This window comes from Epargyreus clarus, unplaced genomic scaffold, assembly GCF_041222505.1.
Source record: "Epargyreus clarus isolate Ecla_fem2 unplaced genomic scaffold, WU_Ecla_fem_2.2 ptg000003l, whole genome shotgun sequence".
Lineage (NCBI taxonomy): Eukaryota > Metazoa > Arthropoda > Insecta > Lepidoptera > Hesperiidae > Epargyreus > Epargyreus clarus.
The window spans coordinates 7,962,824-7,988,120 of NW_027332211.1; the positions used below are offsets into that span (position 1 = coordinate 7,962,824).

A 25,297-nucleotide genomic window follows, 5' to 3' on the forward strand; every position below is an offset into this window, starting at 1 on the left:
CACGAGTCTAGTTGATGTAGACGGAACCTCATCCTTCGGCGAGTGGTGCGATGAAGGTAGGGTGATGTAGGCGGTAGAACACGCAGATTAAAGGTTCTAACCGATCAGAGATCGCTGGGTTGTGGTGCCCCTGCCCAGAGATGCGAGCAGTACTCCATGTGGGGCCTCACTTGTGCTTTATCGAGCAAAAGGAGTTGCCCGTCAGTGAAGTATTCCTTAGCTCTGTTCAGGACTCCTAGTTTCTTTGATGCCAACTTGGCTTTAACTTCCAAATGACTCCTATACTGCACGTCACGCGAGATGTCAACACCCAGGATCCCTACACTTTTATCAATGGTGAGCGAGGTAATTTGGAAAGTAGGTACTATGACGAATGGGTTTTTAGCGGTAAACGCGGAGACTTGTGTCTTCCTGGAGTTTAACTTAACTACGTTAAATCGACCCCATTCCAAGACCCGCTCCAGAGAGTTCTCGATATCATTATATCTTGTACATTAGATGCTTAACTTCAAGGATGCATTTGCATCTTCATATCACCGCAATCTTATCTCATTCAAAATTTCTTTTGTGATGTGTGATCTGTGAATTTTAATTTGCTCTCGAAAAGCGAACAGTCTGATGAATGAATTTTACAATGACAGTTAATCGGTTTAATGGCCTTTTAATAAGGCTTCTCTGCATGGAAGGAGATTTTGTTGCTACGTTCATTCATTTATATAACGGAATTAAAACGAATTTAATGAAATACTACAGACTAGGGATCAAACTTGCAGACAAGTGGGTTAAACCCAAATATATGATAATAATGCTGCTAATACTATTGTGACATTACTGGATTCGATTCCTGGTTAAAAATATAAGTATCATAAGATAATGTTTTATTTCGGCTTTCGACGAAGTGTTTAAAAATGCTTAATGTTAGGTTCTGGATTAAATTCCTATACAAATTATTTAAGAATTAATAATATTTTCCACCTGAAAGATGAAGGAAATGTGCATCGCTTGGTACTTTAATTCGTAAAGTAAAAAAAAAACAAATTTAACATCTAATCGAATAGTTTAAAAGAAGATAAAGATGGTCAGTTAACTGCTAGTTTCTACTACGGTTTCGTTCCAAAAGGCAAACAATAATATTACTGGCATCCATTTCCTGCTATTGTGCTGATCTCTAGACCTACATGAGTGTAATTTGTGCTCGCTTACAGCATTCCATACAAGCAGTATGTAGTTCAAGCCGGTTACTGGAATTGTACATAGGCTCGATCGGCCCACAATTACACGCCACAAGTGAAATAGAACCTACATTCTGGAGCAAGTCTGTAATGCTAACCGAATAGAGAAGGTAAAGTTGTAATAAAGTTGAGAGCTAGATAAATGTGAAATGTTGTGATGGATTGAAACCCAGCTTTTCAATCAGGGGGTCGAAGGTTTAAAACCCACGAATATTTTTTTAAAGTTATGTGCGTATTAGAAACCAATTATCACTTGTTATTGGGGTAAAAGAAAACATCGTGAGAAAAACTATGCAGTTTTCTCAATGAAGTCAGTTAAAAAAGTTCTGAAAAGTCTGCCAATTCTCTCTGCCAAGCCTCTCTCTCTCTCTCTGAGTGTAGACCCGTGTCCAGCAGTGCGGCAGTTAAAGGTTAACGACGCCGAAGGGATAAACGTATGTCAATGTCTTTATTTGCTATTTTGAATTTGGGCTTCATTCTTGTCACAGGGAGTTATGGGTCATGCAATACACAAAAAGTATTTATGAAACCATAGGATTTGAGGTGCATGCTTTCAAAATCCAATCTGCATGCGAGCTACATGTACAGACCCATATAATACAAAAAAGGCTCATAAGGCTCTCGTGGTGAAACGGTCATTTTACTGTTCCAACATCTGAAAACTAACATCCTCAGCTAGGTAATAATTGAAATGATGAATTTTGATTTCTGTTTTGGGTCTGGGTATTTGTGTACTGAACATTTCTGTTTGTCCAAAGCTTTGATAGTATTTACAGAGCGACATATTATGATTTTACCAGTAATTTTCCTCTAGCTGGAGTGAATTTCACCGGAACTCGAAATTGTTAATTTTGACTCATTTGAAAATTAAAGATGAGAAATTCATTTCAGTAACTGTACTAGGAATATAGAATAATATTAATTTACCTTTGGCGAACTATTTTTGAGCGTGGCTGTTTTTACGGCTGCGGCAAAAACGGTAAAACTAGTGCCTACTAGTATTTCCGGCAGAAGTGTTTGCATACTCGCACTCCCCATTTCCCTGTACATCGATCAAGTGCTCCGGAAGTGAAGTGAATCAAACCTGTTAAGTACAAAGTAAAACACTTATACACATACACTCTGCAGACCTTTTAATTTAGCCAAAAAACCGCAGTACTAATGAACTCCATAGCCACAATTTTAGAGTAACATAGTGTTTATTTACTTCTATAACGTATTATGCTGATCAGTTACAGTAATAATAAGCACGAAGTGTTGTTTATTTAAGTATCAAACGAGTAAGTAAAATACCTGACGGTTATTGCTCACTGCTACTCGAGGACATCTGTAATCCCCAAATAGGATTAAGACCTACTTCAGACCAGGGGTCCGTTACTAGCTCTAAGAATTAGGTTAGAACGTGTCATGTAAAAATATGTAATTTACAAAGCCTTCATCATCGTATAATTATACATAGAAGAAGGTATAAATACATAGAAGAGGCAGATGCATCCCTAATTTACCTATGAATAGTAGTAGACCAATTATTAGCTATAGGGAGTAAAAGAGCTTTAAAAAGTAATACTTCACGATAGCTCTATGGATTTAATTGAGGAGATCAGAACGCAAACTGATGACACAAGCAGACACACACACAAGACACAAGATAATGCAAAAACAAAGCAGAAGTCAGTAAGCAAAGAGACAAGGACACTTGTAGTAAAAGTTCCAGTTAACAGGTTTGCGTACTAACTCGCCACTTTCCTGCCCATCGATCAAGTGGTTGCCGCGCCAGTGAGCTGAATGTAAACCTGTTAGGTACAGAGATAAACACTTTTCCACACATACTCCGCTGGGCTTTTGATTTAACCATGCTGACCACAATGTGGAAGCCAGGCAATCGGAGCGAAAAATATATGTAGCTAACTTAGAGATTAAGTTATGCGGAATATCTGATAGAACTTGTAACTAAAAATTTACTCGTTTTTTGTACCAAGTCTCCATAGTTGAAAGACATTTCCGTAACACTAGAAGATTTGATAATGCATCGTCAGCATTGACGAGAGACTTCTTTTTGAAAGAGTTTTTTTAAAATAAGAAGCAAAAAGGAGATTTACTCCTTTTTGCTTCTTATTTTAAAAAAACTCTTTCAAAAAGAAGTTTTTCCGTATCATGTACTAAGTAGATTGTTTGTGTAGTGTATTGTTCACATATTATGTGGTGTGAAATACAATAAGAAACCAACAATTTTCTAGTATCATTTCTACTTCAACTACTTTCTTACTAACTCCAAGTTTCCAGTTTAAGTGCATAAAAACTTAGAGAAAGTGGAAGACGTAAACTCCTTCGCGAAAGAACTGTAGGCTTTTTGCTTCCGTGTAACTGTCATCGTGGAGCGGAACGCAGTGCAAAAACAGGGACAGTGTCGGCGTGAAGTATGCGTTACACACACTTCACATGCTACACTAGAAGTGGGCTAAATTTACACTCTCCGTATGTCGTGCTCCAAACTATAGTAGTAAAGATGTTTTAGAATCCTATTCAGAAAAATATTTTGGTTTGTTTAAAACCTCGTACTTCTACTATTACGTAAGCTTTTTCAAGCCTATATTTATTGTTGTTTATAATCCTTGTTAGCTAAATTAATGGTATTAGAGAAAGAAAGTGATTATTGAATGATGATAGTACTATTAAAACTGACAACTAAATTTCTGAATGAAAACGGAAGGAAATAAAAATATAATACAACGTTCTTATTAGTGATCGAAGAATACAACAAATTGTTTGGATATCAAAGGTAATAAAAAAACATAGGGTGATTTTGTTATGTTAGACATGTTAAAAAGCTAAAATATTTCAAAAGTGGTTTGTTGTTTTAAGAAAATCTAAACAAACTGCCTAATAATCAGGATTAAACAAAAAGTACGTATCCATTTTGGTGTATTACTGAAATTAATGAATAAATGAAATGTAACGAATGATATCGAGGTCGTATAATATCGATACCTCTACAATAATACGAAAGCTGTACAATAATATGCAATACTAGTAAGTACGAGTACCAACTGAGTAAATCAACATTCAGTAAAATATCACAGGAGTAACCACCGTTCGAGAACGAAATAATGAAAAATAAACAGAAAATGAACACGTTCCCGCCCGAAATATTATTACAATAGTTGAAAGTACGGGCCTAATTGAACATTAAACTTTGTTGTGGAACCGAACTTTTGAAACACGCTGTATATTGTTTTTAGTAATGAACGCACGTTCCTCTTACGTGCAGTAAATGAGATGGATTTAGTCTTATTTATTTAATGGAGGAGAATTTAGCCCAAATTAATAATAATAATATAGCTTGCGTATGTTATGTCTTAGGTTATTAAAGCAGAAATATATAAGTACGGTATTGTGCATTGCAGAAATACTTAGTTCTAACCATATTTCAATATGGTATAATATGGTAATGGAATTTTGTATCTCGAACATATTAATCTTGGAAACTGCATTAAGAATATGCGTTAAGGTTATTTATATTTGGTTTTATTTTAGTTTCATTTTTTTACTATGCTTCTCTAATTTTCCAAAAACTAGGAATCCAGATGAATAGCAATACTAGCGGCGTAGTCGTCAGGGATTGTTAAAATCTCCTTATGTATAATTAGTTTCAAACAGGGTCCAAATTCTATTAGTAGATATTTTGTGATGTCGAAGGGCTATAAGTAGTCGGTACTTGGTACTTTCACGGCCACACATTTCTGTTTTATTTCAACGATATTACCACGTTTTTCTCTGAAGTGTGTGGTAAATTGGTTATTAAAATCTGAATAATCATTACGGATCAAAAGACATTAGTGATCACTTTATTAAAGGACATCTACCATAATGTGTGACAAATGTACATAAATAAATGCGGGTTTCCGATCTTCATCTAATAAAATATCCACGCCCCGTTTAAAAGAATCCTTTTGAACTGAAATTTGCTAAGATTTCGGATTCCCGCCTGGGGCGGACACGCACGAACTGCGCAAATTCGAAAGCACGTGACTGCTGCATACAAGTCGCTTTCTGATGCAAATTCTACATCCATTCCAATGTTCTTCCTTGTAACTAACTTGGAATCTCTGCGACACTAAGTTCTAGTTTTAAGTCATTTTAATGCACCAGTACCATTGAACTGCAAATTAATTTATGTGGAACGAGTTTTCGCTCTAAACTTTGCTTGCGTTAAGTCTTAAATTTTGTCGCAGGTACTATGTATACATTCTCATATCATATACTCATATGTACAGCCAGCTCAAAAGTAGATATTAAGGTACCAAAAATACCTTTGTAGGTAAGGGTTCATAAGTAGCCGAACACAACTAACACCATAAGTAGATGAACAACATAAAGTTTCGAAAGTAAATTAACACTAGAGTGCCAAAAGTAGCTGAGCAATTACATATCATATTAGTGACGTTAGCTATTTTGTATATACGTTATTCAGCTAATTTTGACGCGTTAGTGTTCATCTAACTTTGACGCTTTTCGATGTTCATCTAATTATGATGCTAGGGGTGTTCAGCTATTTAGGAACGCTTGGGTGTATAGGTATTATTGAAATCATAATTTGTTCATCTACTTTTGAAGCTGATTGTACCTATATAATACCTACAGTAGTAAATAAAAAGCGTGTAGAAATATAAAGAGACATAAACGGGGACAAAGCCACGAGTTGAAAGTCTTAATACAGAGACGAGAAAAGGTAATCTTGAAACATAAGCTTGCATTAAGTAAGAAATATACAAGAAAAATATTACGGTCATCTGATCTAATGTCTACAGCAAAGAATTTATCCATCCATGGATGGATTGCACCCGCGTTTGAAAGTCCACTGCTGTACATAATGCCTCCCTTAACCGACGCCGCTCTGATAAGTCCTGATTCGTCTGAATCCAGCGGTTTTCCGCCGTCTACTTCATGTCATCAGTCCACTTGGTCGGGAGGCGTTCTGTACACTTCCAGACGTGGTCTCCATTCGAGGACTTCCTAGAATTACGTCTATATAGAATTACAGGAACAAAACCTACAGAAAAAATTGTTGAAAATTATAGCTTATCGCTTACCCACTAGTTGTCAGACGTTTTAGGATTAATAAAAAGCCTAGTAGCTAAACACGCTTTGAATACCGTCAGCCGAATTAAAAGGAGTGATTAATGTTTTATCCTTAAAGTTGTTGACTCGCTTTAGAAGTTTAATTATCAGAATAATTTTAATGAAAAGATATTAAGATTTAAAAGATAAGTAGGTAGGAATAGTTTGTGCCATAGGCAATTGTTTATACTTCAAACAAATAATTTAGGTAAATATAAATATCCGTAGTTTAATTACGTGAATATTTGTGAAAAAATACCACACCGATATTAAATTATTATAATAAGGTGAAAAAACGATATATTTCCATATAAATTATAAATCATTTATTAAAATAAATCAAATAATATATCTGTAAGTTTTAGTTTGGTATACAATACAGAGTTATATAAATCATAATTTATTTTGTGGTAAATACTTGAATTAATTTGTGTGGATACACAACACAATTATTTGCGTAAATATTTTTCGGAATTTCTACATTCATTTTATCTGAAATGATTACGAAAATCATGATTATGATGAAAATAAATTTAATTGGAAAAACGAGAAGTAAAGAAACATTAAAGTATATGTCTGAAAAATTATAAACAATTACATGGAATGGACTAACAATTTAGAAGATACTTAGTGATGATGAAAATCAGTAACATGATTAATGATTATGGCGTAAAATCAACGTGTTAATGAGGACATAAGCTTACTTTCATAAAACGTCCACTGCTGGGGCAGGAGCTCAAAATTTGAAGTCGTAAAGATAATAGCGCACCACTGCCCAAATGCGGGTTGGTAAATTACACACACCTTTCAGGGCATTACGTACGGAGAAGTAAGCCATGTAGGTTTCCTCGCGATGTTTTCCTCCATAAAAGCAAGTGATAATTAATTCGTAAAGCGCTTTCCAGACGAGTTTAAATTCGAGCTAAACCTTTAGCTTAGAAAACTCGCATTCACACTTACTCGTTTAATGCGAAATAGATTCTAAATTTGAAAAGCCAAAAATAATATAATTGGGTTATCGATGGTCTATGAAATTAGCTCTTCAATTTATCAATATAATAAAAAATTTCAGCACAATAATATACGAGTATTATGTACCAATTAACAAACCATTAAAGTCGATCAAAAATAAATATAACAATAATAGCACACCAATGTATTTTTCTAACAGTTCTTATATAAGTACTATAGTAAATTATTAATTACTATAATTATACGCTCTTATTGATGAAAATTAACTTTAAGTATAGGCATTATATCAGCTGTTATTGTTACATATTTTATTTCTATAAGTACTCCAAAGTACCACTTTAATCTTCAGTTACGCTGTTAATGAGCTTTCGTGGCTGGCTCAGTGAAAAAGTTGTTATTACAACTCTCGTAACTTTATCATTTACAACATCATAGCAAAGTTCCATCAACACGGCCGCATGACCAATAAACACAACTGGTTCATTCTAATCATCGAAAGTGGGTGACAAACAATGGCTATGCCAATGCACCCGTAGAAACTAAATTCACGCTTCAGCACATACTTGTTTCAAAAGCACATCCATTCGGAACACTAAACACAATTCACCCAACATACTGGCGACATAAGAACGAGAGTCTCCATTTATGAAAATTGAGCAACGAGTTCGAAATTCAAATTTACAAGGATCGCGATCACGAAGTGTTGTCCGCGCGGCGTAGCACCGACGCGACGTAGCCACAGCGCGGCGCGGACTGCCAGCCGACTGAACTACGAACCCCGCCCGCCCTCAACCCTCCACCCCTGTCACCGCCACTTGCCTAAATCCAGACGAGTTTTCATTAATGTTGTTATCGGTGTAAAGTTCGCCCAAGTCAAACTAAGAACCTACTGATTTAATTAACTGTCCGTAAAATAACACTAAACAATCGAGCCGAGATTCGACAACTTTTCGACGCCAATATTTGTAGCCGACGTCTTCGACAGCATTGAGGATGGCGATTGACTTGTAACTCAAATATTTGCTCGAGACATACAATGCTGAACTTGCCTAAACTTTGTATGTAACACAATATATACGAGTAATTGCGTCCGAATCGCTGAAGTTGACCCAAAAATAGCTGCTTACTGTTCCTAGTGCTGTAGTTACAGAAGTAGATGGGTTTGAATGACTTGAATTATTTATTTCAGTAGATTTAAGTGCTACGTGCTCAGACTTTTTCTTTCACTTGGCTCTTACTTGGGATTTTAAAGTCTATTCTCGAACCGGCGACTTCTTACAGGCTGTTTTGGTACCAATCAATATCAGTGTATATTGTAGACATTAACTAAAATTACATTAACCATACTTAATTCACATACACACATACACATTACATTAATTATACTAAATTCAGTAGGACATTTACACGTTCGCTTAAAAATCTTCACATTTTATTTCTTTATATCAGTAGTGGAACTGTTTTATGATTGTTTGAATTGTAAAACAAATTCAGGTTCCCAAAGCATTCCGTCTAAGGGAGGTAACATACAAGCGACAGAAAGCGAATACACAAGCGACAACCAGCGCTGACAGCCCTCGCTAATGTATACGGGCCCTTATTCCGCAAAAGTACCAACGCGTTTCTGTACCCTTACCAGGAGTTTTTACGTTTCGATAAATATTACTGTTTTTGTATTTGTCTACGTATTGGCCCATACGATTTCCTAGTTCTGAACACAATCCGCTAGGGGCGCTGATTGGAATTTGTATGGGCAAATACATAAACAAATACCAAAACAGTCATATTTGTCGAAACGTAAAAACTCCTGGTAAGGGTACTGATCAATTTTCAGGTAAGATTCAAATAAAATATATGGTGACTATGAGTATTTTGTTAGTGTGCTTAATAAAACAAAACAACCGTATTGTATTTTTACAGTGTCATATTCAAAAAGACAACCACGAAAACCATTTTTCAGTAAAAGTAAATGCACCAATATTATTGAGCTAGCTATTCTAAACACAAGTGGCTCTACAACGTTATAGCGTTTTCCATAAACCAGCTACTGTAACACTGAAATGGTTGTCGGTTTATCTATAAAATATTTCCTTCAATTGAATGTTATAAATCAGAGAGAAATAACGTTCATAAAGATAGAAGTTCATTATTTATACATTTTTGTCGTAGTGTGCAATACTTTCAATGTGTGTTAGTTTTACGGATGAAACTAAAATACATGATAAATTCGCTTCTAATTTTCATGGCCAGCAATGTTTTTCAATCAGTGGTACTTTTACAGTGGTATCTTTTTATTTTATTTCATTGGAGTAGCAAACGGACATTACAGGGAATTGCGTGCTCGTTTGTATGGTATACACCTAATGGTAGGTAATCTCTACCACCCACTGACATTTATAACCAGCGTCATATAGATCAGGGCTTCTCGCTGAAGCTAAATGCGTTGTCACTTCTGAGGATTAAGTAGGCGCCTCACAGCCTTCCACCGAAAAGCAAGAAATGCTTTTCCCTATAAATAAGCGTGGCATCGGTACCTCTCCGGAAGAAATATATTATTTCCACCATCTTATAAAACTGATATAGTTACAGAAGTACAGAGTAATAGATAGATCGCATAAAGCAATTCATTTATTACTTGTAGTGCTTAAAATAATATTAAATAAGAGTAAAAAATAAACATTATTTCATAAATACTTTAGGAACGTAAATAAATGCTCCGATATTAACATTTGCTTACATTGATCTTATGTTCCTCCGAATTTATAAATCAATAAACGACTTTGCAATAACCAGAGACATTTCCGTAGTTAAATAATAGAGACATGATCACGATTGTAGTCTTCAGAACTGGCTTTGTCACCCCGAGTAATGCAATAAGTTAAACTTGGAAACTATCTGAAATATCATGATAGAACAAAGCTAAGTTGGGCTCGGCAGTAGTCGACAAGTTAAGTAGAACCCTCTAAGTTGTAATACGTTGAGATGCTACGAGACATGAATTTAATGATATAAATTCTGCAAATGGAATGGTTTATAAATATTATACCCTACCCTAACCTACTGGTTACCCTACCCTAATGGTTTATAAATATTATAACCTACTTATATCAGAAGCAGATAAATGAAAAGCAACTTGTTGTAACAAAAATGTTAATAAATGTTACATTATGATTATGCGAGCTATAACGTATGTTTATTGTAAGCCCTAAAGATATGTTGTCTGAGAAATTTCAATATCATGCTAAATATATCACAAAGATACTCCAATAACAAAACACGTTTGTGTACACAAATAGCTAGACCTAGAATAGATATCTGAAATCCACGTGTGCCATGAACTTGTGCCTAAAAAACTAAAACGAACTAGACGTAAGGTAGACATCACATATTCTAGCTTATTTCTTTGGTTACTTCTTCATTAGATAAACTACATTTCATTTGTGCATGTACTGGGATACAGTATCATTATCTAGGTTTTAACTCATATTGGTACTAGTTTTAAAAACTGTTCTCATGAAAGTCAGCAAGGTTTATAATGTTTTTATATAATTTCTGGCGAATTACCGGTGGGTTCGCTAATGCTACAGTTGTTAAATAGAATTGTATTCAGTACACGCCTTATTTTTTTTTTTTGTTATTACAATTTTTCTCTCTATTCCCAAATCCCCAATCCGTCCGGGAGTGAGTCAACCGTCATCCGCAGAGTCAATTTTAAAAATTTATAGCAGTAGTAAACATGACCGCTAGAGCAAAACCAAAGTTTTAGTTTGATAAAACCAAAATTCGTCACGGTGGTGCAAATGTCACCAGTATAGTATGTCATCATTTTAGGGTACGGTAGTGCCGATATCATGTCTTCAATCTGGTCAGAGCATCAAATCTTTCATTAATATTTGGTCCCAGTACTATATAAGGCCAAATATATATAATATCCGCATTGGAGCAGCGCGATGGAGTACTCTCTAGGTCTCTCCCAGTTGTACAGAGAGATCCGTGTCCAGCAATGATACATACCAACGATTGCTGCCTATGTGGAATCCTTTCGTAGTGAAACATGATGTGAATGTCATTCATATAATAATAAAATAAAATAAATAGGATATCCCTACGATTATACATATAAATCCCGTAAGCGTAACTTCTGTTTCTTTACGGCGCCCAATATATTTATGTATCCTGTAATCATACACAATAAAACAAATTACATTATCTCAGGTTTCACCTTAACAAAAAAGGTACTACACGAAAAACTACCATCTACTTAAGTCATAAAAACGACAATTGTATATCCTGTAGTTTGACAATTCGTACTTTTATACGGTCGAGGCGATCATATCCGTTTATCATCAAATTTAGTACTTGCCTGCATCGATTGTACGGCAGGAAATATAATGTAATCGGTGGCTTAAACATAAACAGTCGTGTGAGTTAAATGTTTATTATTTTACTGCTGTATCACATTCAAGTTCAAAATACTAACTAAATAGTATTGACTAGTTAAATTTCTCAACGGCGTATTCTAAACTCGCATTCATTACATTTTATATTTCGGTGATAGAAATAGTCCAATCTACTTAGTAAAAGGGAATTACATTAATTCAAGGATTATAATATCTCCTTGCACACTTTATCATCAAAATCCAATGCCATTATTCATAAATCGTTAACATTTATGATAAGAACCTATCATTTTCACATTTTAAACATATCATACAAATACGGGCACACTCCGAATTCGTCTCACATTTTATTCACAGACAGTAGCGGTCCGTTTGTATCGATTCAGTCGGCGAATCGCAAGAATTATTGATATCGCGTGGTCATACAAAAAGTTTATAAAAGCAAGTGGAGCGCGAACTGGCGGGAACAAACTTTCACGCCGGGACGCGACGTTACTTATCTCTCGCCGCCGAGCTGACAGCTGCAGATGAAAAATTGAAATTGTGTGAGATAAAACGTAACCACTGCATCGCGAACAATGTGATGACAACAACTACGTAATAATTTTGCGTTTGCTACGAGACAGCGATTAATTTCCGCAGCTGCGGGCCGCAAGTGATTGTGTTATCTACTGGGTTGTATTAAAAGGTTAAGCAATAAAAATAATAAGTGTGGTTGTGATTTTGATTTAAGATTAAATAAAGTTTATACTTACACTTCTGGGATATGAAGTAATCTACGTCACAGTAAACACAAATACAAAAACTGATAAAGACTGAATAAAAGATGATAAGACTGACAGAGACTTTTTTCAAGTATTCCCTTAAAGAATTTTAAAAGAAGGTTTCATTTCATTCGAACAAAACACCAATTATTATGTATGAAACTAGATTCTTTAGTAAAAGCCTAACCGTATCACAATACAAAAACGCTTGAGGCATCTAATTTAGCGCAGAATTAAATTGTGCAAGCTTACAAACAAACAAACTAAACTGGTTTCTATGACAAGTGAAGCTTGCTTAATAGTTTGTAATCAAGGAACTTATTTTGAAATAGTAGACAGACGGTTCGATTTCTGTACAGTAATGGAAGACATCATTATAATTACAGCTCTTATGTGATTTTAATAAATATTGTGTGTATGTTTGTGACATCGTTAAATTCGCCCCATGCTTCAAAATGCCTCCATTACAAATCAAAGTCAGCCATGAAAACTCATAACGGGTAAATAATATATTGTTGTTACACATAAGTATAGGTTATCGCAACGTACGCAACATATCGTTTTTATTCGCCGGAAAAAGGGAAAGGAAAACAAAATATGCAAATGCTATCTCGCCCTACCCATATCTTATATCAATCCGTTACGGTCGATGGAAGTTGAATAGTGACAGCGATTCGGCCCTAATATGCAATAATAACGAAAACGTCAAGCTGGGACCCTTTTCTATTTACGGAGGAACTCAGCTCGAGAGCCACGTGAAAAGTCTCGCGTAAATCAAAGTCATAAATTTCTCCTATCGTGAATGAACATTTCTCTTTCGCACGAACGTCTACGTTGAATGGATAACGTCGACCCTCCCTCAGAGGATCACCTCTATCGAGTCATTTGCTTTTGTTCGTAAGGCAATTAATAACAAGCATAAGGGCGTTTCGTACCGCAGGCGCCATTGGCATATCAGTAATGATCTAGCGCTCAGGTTCCCCGATCGATCATAGTCGCTTAAGCGAACAGCTTGTTCAAAGCGCCTGCAGCGCTTTAAGGTTTAAGTTATAGTCAACGAGTCAAGCTTTAACTATAATATGTCATTAATATATTGTTTTCAATAATATCATTTACAAGCAGTGATCATTTAATGATCGAAAATGGGTGGCTGAAAAATAGTGCTCAAACTTAATATAATAACTTTATTATAATGAACCCTTAGCCAGCGTGGTAGACTATGGCTTAAATTCTCTCTCACTTCAAAAAGAGACCCCTTCTCAGAAGCAGTACGGTAATGAGTTAACGAAGAATATCATTCGCATGTTTTTCTATAAAAATCATAATAAATTCCTAAAAAAAGGAAATTGATAGCACTATGCTACCGCTTGTTATAAGGCAGGAAAATCTGTTCAGTGTTTCTGGGAAGTTGCACTACAAAGAGGTCTTCCGCCTTCATAATATCAATTGGATAAAGTACCACCTAGTGCGATCTTCTTTATTTTTTTGATCGCTACAGAGAAAGTTTATATGTTTAGAACTGTTTTTTATGTTACATATAAGACCTAATAAAAAGACCCGTCAAATTCTTCTCTCGCTCAATTATGTTGCATCAACGTGGAGAAGTAGGGCCAAATCATCCTTAGTTCCAATATTATTTCAAGTTCCGTCCCTAGTAGTCGAAAAAACTCGTAGAAAACTGTCAGAAATCCACCAAAAATGTATAATAAAAAAACTATTAGTAGTCATTCATCATTGCATTAACTATTTATATATAGATTATTTAGACCGATATGACTTAACTATTAGAAAATAAACATTCATCTAGTAAATATATGGCTGAATTGCATGTTATTATTATTCCCATCAGTATAAATGCTTTTACACTATTAACATAAGAATCGTGGTGTGATATTTAATTGTATTCTGTTAGTATGACAATAACTAGAAATGTTGCAATAAAATTTGCTTGAAACATTCCATGAAAGATTAGCTAATTGTTAAATGGCGTGTCGTCCGTCCTTAAAATGTTGATTGCTGTGAAATAGGTTAAACAATGTATTAGTAATGTATTTATAATATGAGGATAATGTTTAAACATGGCTATTTTGAATATTTTGATAGAGCACTTCCTATTTGTGAAAACACCCGTCATTGTGTTATTTGTTGATTTTTGTAGATTTTAGAGATCTATTGTATTGATTGTTTTTTTTCTCTGGACTAAAAGAAATAAGTAAAAGCACATTCCGTAAAAAGTACGTGTAAACTACGTGTATACGTTTTTCTATCTCAATATCTAACTGAAAGTTTTATAGTTTTCTGGTTATTTATAAGAGTCCTTATTTAAGTCTCGGAAAGCCAAAAAAATATAACTGGTTTCTACTTATCTCAATAAAATTTCAAATTATACCCTAAAATACGAGGACATTGAATAAACTAAAGAATTGAATACTTTGAGTTAATTTGTTGCACATATTTTTACAATTGTTGAAAGTTACCAACATTAAAATTCTAAATTATAAAAACAATTTACGCACCGCAATGACAGCGACAAGTTTAACAAAACCCCCAAATAAGTTCACAAAACTTTGTAACATGAATTTGTGGCGTGACTTTCTTTCCATTTTACACGTCACATTAGTCCGCGGCGCTTAAACGTTGGCCAAGTTGTATTGTAACAAACTTGCGACTGAGCTGAGCAATTGAGCTCATAAATAGCCATATAATAATAGCTCGGAGAATCTCTACAGAAGCAATTCTATATGATTCTATATATATTTATATTGAATGAAAAATCTCGAAAATAAGTTTACTAAACGTTATAAAACGAATTTGTAGCGTAACTTTATTTCTATTTCGCGCGTCAAATATGTCCGCGGTGCTTAAACGTTTGCCAAGTTGTACTGTTTGTAACAAACTTGCAATTTAACTCATAAATTGCCATATAATAATAGCTCAGAGTTACTACCAAGGAGCAATTCTTTTAGCGAGTTTTTGGCCAACATTTTATGACGCTGGAACGGGAAAACCCCATATAAAGTAAAAAAACGATGTAACAAGAATTTGTGGCGTGACTTTCTTTTCATTTCACACGTTATTACTCTGTGGCGCCTAAACATTGGCCAAGTTGTGTACTGTTTGTTATACTTGGAACTTAGCTGAGCAATTCGCCTCATAAATTGCCGTATAATAATAGCTCAAAGTTTCTCTAGCAAGGATTGCCAAAGTGGGTGCCGGACCTAAACGGTTTCATGTTACATTTTTAGCTCCCTTTTATTAGTATTAACTGCATGCATGAATCTATAAGCGAATCTTAGTTTAAGCTAACATTATGTTTAATCTGTGTAATTCAAGTCTCTAGATAGTTGAGTTAAATTGAAAGTTTACACAGGATTCTTGTAGCGCCCAGAATACTTATCTAGTATGTGTATGTAAATCATTAAACTGATGTTAAAGCATTTTAAATTACGATGTCTTTTCTCCGTAATAACCTGTACATATTTATTTATTTGGTATTTATTTGTACTTGTAAGTTATATATTATATTTTTGTTTCTTCTAGGATATATACATTTTCTTGAGGATTTAAATTAAATTTTAATTTTAAAGCGACAACTTTAGATAGAGAAACTTTTGGAACCGTTGCTCTGAAAAGCATATAGCATAAGATATACGCTATGGCTAATTAACCAGCTTGTATTGATATGTTTCATATAATGTATGTTATATAAATTACTCTAAAGTTATGTAACAACTAGAAAGTTATGATGCGTGAATTCGTAAATGGAAATGCATCGTATAATTAGCTCCAAATGACGATGAAATAGGTACAGTATGGTTCAATCAAAGTTTCATTACATAGAATTCTAAAACCTTTTATGAGTATAGTATATTCGCTTAAGTATTTATAGTTAAAACGTTATACCTATCACATTTGTCTGATACATCTAATCTCACGTCATATTCATAAATAAATATCACTTATGTAGCAAGCTCCTAGCTATTTATTAGGATTTTCTTGAATCATGAGTGTCATGCACACAAGCAAAGAAAAATCCACAAACACCCAGATCCAAAGCTATCCTTTACACCTGTCCTGTGTATACCTGGAGATCGAACCCGGAACCACAGAGTGATCGCTTCGCTACGTAGGTTGTCAATTAACTACATGCATCCAAAACAGGAGCCAAGTTGTGAGTTGTTCGTGAGGAACTTAGCTGAAGATTTCATCTTATAAATTCTCATACAATAACAGCTCAGAGTTTGTTCTCTTAAGCGTGTGTAGAGCACATGTTAAGATTTTGTAAGTACTCAAATTACATATAAGTAACTTGTACGTAATCTATTGCTTTTATTAAAGTTTTAAATTGTGTGCAATAATTATAATACAGATAAGAAATGCCGGGTGCATTATATTTTAAATCTTAGGTAACTGTAGTTATACCGACTTAAGATAATAATGGAAATAAGTTTTTTGATTTCTACAAAAGTACTAGTGGGCCTTGTCCTGCCCGAAATAAAGCCATTTCCGCATCCAAATTTCATTAAATTCGGTGCAATGGCTGACTGATAAAAATGTACAGCTTAATCTGATATGTCTAACAAGATATTTGACACGAATAACATAACGTCGACGAGTACCGAGATGCTCTGAATATTCCCTTAGAAGTTATATAGAGAATGAAAGCTTGTAATAAATAATGTAACACAATGTTGTTGGACGGCTTTTAACAGTCAATTTGAAACTAGGAAGTGAGCAAGCGATACACCCTATAAATTATTGTATAATAACAGCCCGGCGCTTCCCTAGACACTTGTGAGAGCTACGGCTAAGTAACCACGATCCCTGCCCGTATGTTATATTGATATGCACATATGTTTCTGATACTAGCAATGATAGCGTAGTGGTTTGAAATTCAACTTCTTATGCACGTTGCTAATAATCAATCTTTCTAGTTCGTTCAAATTGGTGGCCCGCGTGGCGAAGCGGTCGCCATGCCGTTCTGATGCGTAATGGGTATCGGGTTCGATCCCCGGCCAGTCAGATATCTGTATGATAATTTTTGATACCATTTTTGGGTGTAATCATTTGTGTGTGTCCATGCAGAAAATAACAGGAATAGGAAATCCTAGTGTGATTGTAGCAAACGAAAGTCTTTTGTGTCTAAAGATTGACATTTGACAATCTTTGCATACTCGAGACGTCAAGTTTTAATAGTTATTAGGCAAAATTTTAATAGATTGAGTATTAATAATAGGTATTAATCTACAGGTCTAAGGATCGCATCCTACACACCTCAGTGTATAACATTTTTATAAGTTCAATACGTGTGTAAAATCTACCGATTTACTCATTCGCTCTAAAGGACCTATTGCCTATATACCTACGTATGAAACAATAAAAGTTCGACGACGGTGTTTCAATACTGTACCTACTTATATACATGTAACTTGATACCTGTTTATGTAAGGCGTAATTGTAAATACCACGCTTTATGATTATTGATTAACGGTAATATTAATAGAAGTACAATGGGTTATTGCATTATAAGAAACAACAAAATCCAAACAAAGCGACTTGGTATCTGACGGTTAAGTTCATTAAAATCGCTACTGTGAAAACCTATAAAGGTTTAGGTACTATACTACTGCGTATGATTATGTTCTTGAAATTTATAATAATTTAAAACATATACCTACCACCATACATTAGTAAAGATTACTCACTCCTAACTAGAAAATGTGCCCAGTTTTGAGAATTGAAATACTTGCGTAAAAAAGTTTTGCCACGTCTCCGTGCTAAAATATCCCTAAAATATTTGAAATAATTATTTATTTATTATGTAAATTCATGTAAATTACGCAGTATTAGTTATTTATTCGTAAATTTTCTCTAAAAATGTTTTTATTTGTCAAGAATTCAAAAAAAGGAACTTACGATAATAAGCCATTTGTGGCTTCATTCAATTTCAAGGCGGCGAAGTATCTTTACTAATCTATGCCTACCACTATTTTTAACAAGTTAGAAATCGAAATAAAAACGACAATACGTACGTCAGCGGGAACGGGTCTCAATTATAATGGCGGTTCGACACTGCAAATTATTGAAATAATGTCCAGTTATCTATCACATCATACATTGATTTAATTGTGCACAATCACTCTTATTTAAAGTGTTCACTGATTTAATACAATTTAACAATTAATACAATAAACATATTACTTGGTCCGATTTAAAAGTTATATTGTTCCCGCGTAAAATACAACTCTCCCGCCAAAAGCGTTTTTTTTTCTTTTTTTATGCTAATGTATACAATCGCGGTACGCATACAGCCAGTAATTATATAAATGGGCACTTATTATTATAAAAATAACATATCATTTAAATAACAAAATAATTAATTAAAATAATACTGTAATTAAATATTTTGAATATATTTCTAACATAATATTATTTATCACTATCAATAGTAACATATACTTCGGCAAATTCTCCAATCCGTCATTAGCTGTCATTCCATAACCATCTTCCCGCCAAACTAAAGCTTCCAAATTCAAAATATCTTCTTTAAAAAGAAATTAAAGGAATAAGTTGTTCTATAATCTATGGCGCATAAATAAGGAGAATGCTAGCGTATATAACTGTCTCCGATATAAATTATATTTCACTATCAGTCAAGAAGAAACTCTGAAATATGATGAAATCGTAAATAATTAATTTTACGATGAAAAAGTAAAAATTTCATTATAAGATGAAAAAGTTCACTGTTCCACGTCTTTTCTTTCGCCTTTAAAGTTTGATTTTTTTTACTTTTAAAGATTTAAAAAAAATGTAATGTCTTGGATTCTAATCTGCACCTTTCGATTCAAAAGCTGAAATTCATTCCGTTGAACAATCACGAAATTACTTGTTCACAGTGTTATTGTGTCCAATAATTATATTGGAAATAACTGTGTAATTTATTTAGCTGTAAACAAAGGAATGAATCGTAAATGGCAAAGTTTGGACTGACGATTCATCACTTGTTCGCAGTTTGTAGAAAGTTGAGTAATTAAATTTTATGAAGTAAGAAAAATGAATGTTATTAAACTTGTACAATGTACAGTCACGAGCATAAATATATGACTATGGGCAGATCAGCAAAAATATGTGATCCAATAACGAGTTCAATAATATATGCCTGCACGAACGCAGCAAAAATATCTTACATTTATAGGCAGCAAAAATATGTGATGACAACGTTGATCAAATAATTGTGACATGTGTTATGACATGTGACGTCAACTAAGTGCAATAATATCTGACATCATTTATAAATATCTTCGATGTAAATATATCAAGCTACCGGTCAAAGGGGCCAATGTATTTTTCCAGAGAAAGAATATGAGCAAAAAGCACGTTATAAATATTTTCTCATATTTTTTTATTTAAGTAAGAAAAAAAGAGGGTTAAAGACAAAGACAGGATAAATAATGTATTTTAACAGGGTGAATTTTCCGAATCTATAAGGATTAGCGAAAAATGCTAAAAGGAGTTACGAGGCCGATTTTGATAAAAACGAATACTGCATCATTCGTTTTTAGGGTTCCGTACCCAAAGGGTAAAGAGACAACCGGAAAATAAGTATTATACTTATTTTTATAAAATAGTAAACATCTGGTGGTACGGAAGCCTCCATGTGCAAGTTTGACTCGTACTTGGCGAATTATTTAAAATATCCCTATATACGGGAATCGAACGACTTCATTTTGAAAAAAAAATACACACATTATTCCTCTATCGGATAGTGTCCCTTATACGGATTAAATTCTGGGATTAAATGACAAAGGAAAAGCTTAAATTTCACCCTGTATACAACAAAAATAATATGTCCTAACGACTTTTATATATAGATTATATGGATTATATAGTTTATACATTATTAAACTAAAATGGTCACGAATATTCTGCTAAGACAAAAATATAAAAAGAAGTTACCGCAACAGTTAATTGATACATGTAACTTTAATTATTTATATTAGCAATACCAAGTTCTACAATTAGCAATATTATCGGAGAAGTAGGTTCTATCTTTTTGATATCGCTTTGATATATTTTTATCGTTAAAAAGTGGGTAGTAGATCTTTTTATCCAACGCTGCCATGTAACGTTTAGGAATTGTTTGATAGTGTATTATTAGAAACCTATTCAATTTCTTTTTATTATAGTATTATTTTATATAATTATTTTGTATTATTTTCATGGTGTGTTATTTTTATAATAAATTTCTTATTTATTAAGTCACTGGCTGATACGATTCTTATGATGATGACTTAGCATAAAAAAGAAAAAGAACGCGGCTTGACGTTCGAGTTGTATTTTGAGCCGGAATAACAAAAGTGAATAGATTAATAGTGTCACATATTTTTGCTTCGTCAGGTGGTCACATATTTTTGCTGCCTATTAATGTCAGATATTTTTGCTGTGTTCTTGCAGGCAGATATTACTGAACTCGTTCTTGGGTCAGATATTTTTGCTAATCTGCCCATAGTCATATATTTATGCTCGTGACTGTACATTTTATGGGTGGGAATGTAGGGTTCATATATTATGTAAAATATAGCGAGGCGATACTGGCGATTATGTACTGTATGATTTTTAGGCGCCGACCTGGAAATTGCTATATTCCTTGTTTGCATTTTAGTTTTAAAAGTACCGGTAGCTTTACTGATTTATATATTTTAGTTCAATCTCGATAGAAGATGAATTTTAAAAAAGTGTTGTTAATGCATAATATAAATAAAATACTGACCAAAAATTTTATGTTTTCAATATTCAATTCGCAATTAAGCTACCAATTTCACACGGTGTGTTAGCGGAATTTTGGTGTAGTTAAAAAACTGTTATTTCACGGACTTTGAGCCGCGCATACCAAACGATCGTTTAAAATTTATAACGAATACCAAATCCTTTTGACGAGGTATGCTATCATTAAAATCTGTGTACTAACCCCAGCTAAAATCAACAAGCGATGAAAGTTAAACTGCTATCGACTACACCAGAGCGTGCCGATATTTTTACAGGGATTCAATTTGTACGCTTTTTTGCTTTTTTATTCCAAAACATACAACTGTTGAAATATTTGAATAAACTAACATTTCAAGCCATGAATACGTAATTAAAACATTCCGGCTTTTGTTTAGCTAACAATTTCGGCGAATATTTCACTGAAAAGTATACTATCTAAGTAAAATATACCTACCGTGGAAAGGATTGCCATTGAAATTGGAAAACACGGAAACTAAGCACACACAACATACACTACTATTAATATTTACTAGTATCTGCCCGGTGGTCAAATTTCAACTTTCAACACTAAGGGTATCTTTCCCCTAGACATGTATTAGATAGCCAAGGTATGGTGGAGCGTCAAATCCACGAATAGTATCGCTAGATTTTCATTCAGTAAAATATCGTTCACTCAAAATCTAGCAGTCGTATTGATGGATTGCATGGTAGATGGAAGTCGCATTAGTGTTATATATTTATAGATGACTGACTGACGTCAGTCATCTATAAACCCTTACCACACCCTTCAAACCGGAACACAGCAGCGTCTAACACTGCTGTTATTAGGTAGAAATAGGTGTGGCGGCGGTGCCGCCGGAGTCGAATCACAAAGGGTTCTACCACCTTTTAACCTGTCTCCTAAGGAAGGATATTTTGATATTCCACCGATAAATGGGTAAAATAGGGGTTGAGAGTTTGTTTGAAATTCCGCCAATTTTAAAGCAATTTTTACTGTTTTTTAAATAAACTCTAAAGGCAAAAAAGGGTTTAAAGTTTATAATATTGTATGTTATGGCTTACGCATACGAAGTCTCTGCCAAAAGATTCTCCATATTAGGTTTATAGGTGAGGGGTAAAATATTTCCAAACAATTTCCTTTAATAATATATTATTTTAAACAGAACGCAACCGCCTGTCACTTCGCCAGGCGACCGAAGACCGCAGTCTAATTAGCTGGATATGACTTTTAAACTAGCTCCTCCGCACTTCTATATTGCTGGAAAGTATTTTTAACTACAAAGTGAAGTGTTATTAACTAAATATGACTTTAAAAACAGCTTTTTCATGCATACTTCAAATTTATCTTGTAAAAACAGAAAGGGGAATGATATTTCCAAGTTCGTATAGAGAAAGTAGACATAATATACAACAGACGTCAATCATTCACCCAATGTCGCCCTGCTGCTGGGTACGGACTCTTCTCTATAATGAAAAGGGTTTAAGTTACTTTAACATGCTAGTCTAGACTATTACACATCATTTCAAAATCAATTATTTTGCAGCGCCACCTTTTTGGAGCTTTTACCACTCCTAGACCTATAGCGTCCAAAAGAAGGCCTTATCAGTCACTTCAAGGGACACTTGCGTAGATGATATCATCTTCAGCCATAAGCCTAGTTGTACGTCGTCCAGTCCAATAAAATTATAATATGAATACCCATGGCTAGACTACGAGACATACTGGTCTCAGACAATTTTATTACATTCTTAGCACCACATATTGTTTAAAAATGTAACATAAATGTCTCAAGATACATTTTATAGCGAAATTTCGGTGCAAAGCAGTAACCGCTAGCTCTACGACCGTGGCCACAGCGTAATTAGCGGATATGACTTTAAAAGTAGCTGTTTTATGTATATACCTATATGTAACTTTTTAATGAATATAGCAAACTATATTTTTATCTAAATATATATAACTCATAGGTAACTGACTGACATAGTGATCTATCAACACACAGCCCAAACCACTGGACTGATCGGGCTGAAATTTGGCATGCAGGTAGATGTGATGACGTAGGCATCCGTTAAGAACGGATTTTGATCAATTCTATCCCCAAGGGGATAAAATAGGGGATGAAAGCTTGTATAAATCTTCTTGGTTAATAATATTACTTCGTAATGCGAGCGAAGCCGCGGGCTCGTAATATATAAGTTGCAAACGAACATGCAGTTTACTGTAAGTGGCCACTGGTGTCCATGGATATCTGGTACCCCAAATAAGATAAGAGTCTTACCTGAGTTTACACAGATTATACTACCAATTTAGACTAAGTTGAAACGCTTCGGATAAATATGTCTGCTTTACCAGCAGCCACGCTTAACACTGCTGTTATTGGGCAGAAACAGTTAAAGCAGTGGTGGTCAAGGAGTTCGTACCAAATAATCAACGTAGGTTAGTATTTTTTTAGCTTTTGTATTATAATTTGGGATGAATAGCGTGCGATTTAATATTCCACTTAACTTAATAAAAAAAATAGAAAAAAATGGGAGTGGATTGCATTGTTCTTTATTATCAAAAAGGAAGGTAAAGTATTTCCGGTGCAATTACTAATGCGTAGAATATTTCGGAGCCAAGCACGGCGCAGTTTTCGAAAACAACGACACACAATTTCCCGGATAGTTTAAGTTAAAACGATCGCGAGTGTATTTTAATTCGTGGCGAAAATAATTCCACATCACGTTCCTACAGGAAGCTGACCGTAATACGAGTTCGTGAAGTCTAGCTATAAATCATATCTCCATTTCAATTTACCCAGTATAACAGAATTTTAGTAGTTGTTACGACATTAGTATTTAGTAAATATCACATGATTTGTGTAAATACGCTATATTTATAAAACACTGTATCTGTTTATGAATTCATACAAATTAAATCATTCAATTTATGTTCTACAGATACCTAAACACTGGCTAAATAATAAGGTACAAACAAACATGTCACAGCTATAATAAAAATCCAAATAAACTTTCAAACAAAAATGGAACTAAAACATGGTAGGAATCCATAAGTAACTAATTAAAAATTATCTACATTAAAATATTAGTAACAAGGATCTTAAAGATTAAATTACAGACAGACACTTAGATTTGATTATACGTTTATATACAGATTTCTAAGTGAGCAATTAATATGTCTATCGTATTATCATCTGAAACTAAGACTGAGATAATATTGTAATAGAATGCTTATCGGCTAATTATGTTATTTTGTACCGAGTCAATACCTTCGTTATCAGTGTTGACGGGCAGATAATGACAGTAACGAGACCGCATCTGTGGTTATCTCCGCTTATCACAATCTAGTCGCCCAGCTTAATTTCCAAGTCAGATTTTGAAGCAATTACAAGTATTATTGATTCTATCCGTAACGCTTTTGACGATACAACTGTGTGTAGTGAGGAAAATTGTAGCATTCATTAACTCTTAGAATAATAAAAGTTAAGCATATGCTTCTTCAAAAAAGGTGCGCTTTAAAACCGTAATTGTATGTGTATGCGACAGCAGTAGATACGTCAAAATTATCATTATAATCTTCATATTAGCCTTTATTATTGACAGGTTTACATGCAAATTAGCCTCCCTTATGGTATTCCGCAAAATCTATATACGAGTATAATATGAATAACTTTACATAATTACTGTCCTTCTCTAAGATTTTACTTCTTTGTCACAAATCAAATTCAGCGCAAATACGGAGTGGGTAGTGCTAGGTCAACACGAATTAACACGCTTGCCAAAATGCAGCACCTATTGCTACTATCCCTTTTAGAATCCAAATTCGAATTTCGCCGCCAGTCAGCACCAGTCAGTTACTGCCAGAGAACTTTTTCAGATAGTCCGATCAGATATAAAAAGCCAAGTCGCAACTTTCCATGTGATGACTTGTCTCACAATCAACTAGGTATACTAGTAGCGAGCGTAACTACGCTCAGCAAATATTCGCAAAACTAATGAGTAGTCTGCCAGCATTTATAAATCATTGTAACAGAAATATTAGCAA

At 34.2% G+C, this 25,297-nt stretch overlaps 1 protein-coding gene across 5 annotated transcripts in view; it reads right to left on the bottom strand.

Moving 5' to 3' along the window:
* Positions 1 to 25,297, bottom strand: part of LOC140752349 (agrin) — a 244,237-nt gene that overhangs the window by 86,790 nt on the left and 132,150 nt on the right. For 3 of the 5 annotated variants that reach the window (XR_012103432.1, XM_073086640.1, XM_073086614.1), the window contains exon 1: positions 7,886 to 8,059. The exons of the other annotated variants lie outside the window; for them this stretch is intronic. The gene's annotated coding sequence lies outside the window, so the exon portion shown is untranslated. Of the gene's footprint in view, positions 1 to 7,885; positions 8,060 to 25,297 lie in introns of those variants that run through there. 5 annotated transcript variants of the gene reach the window in all.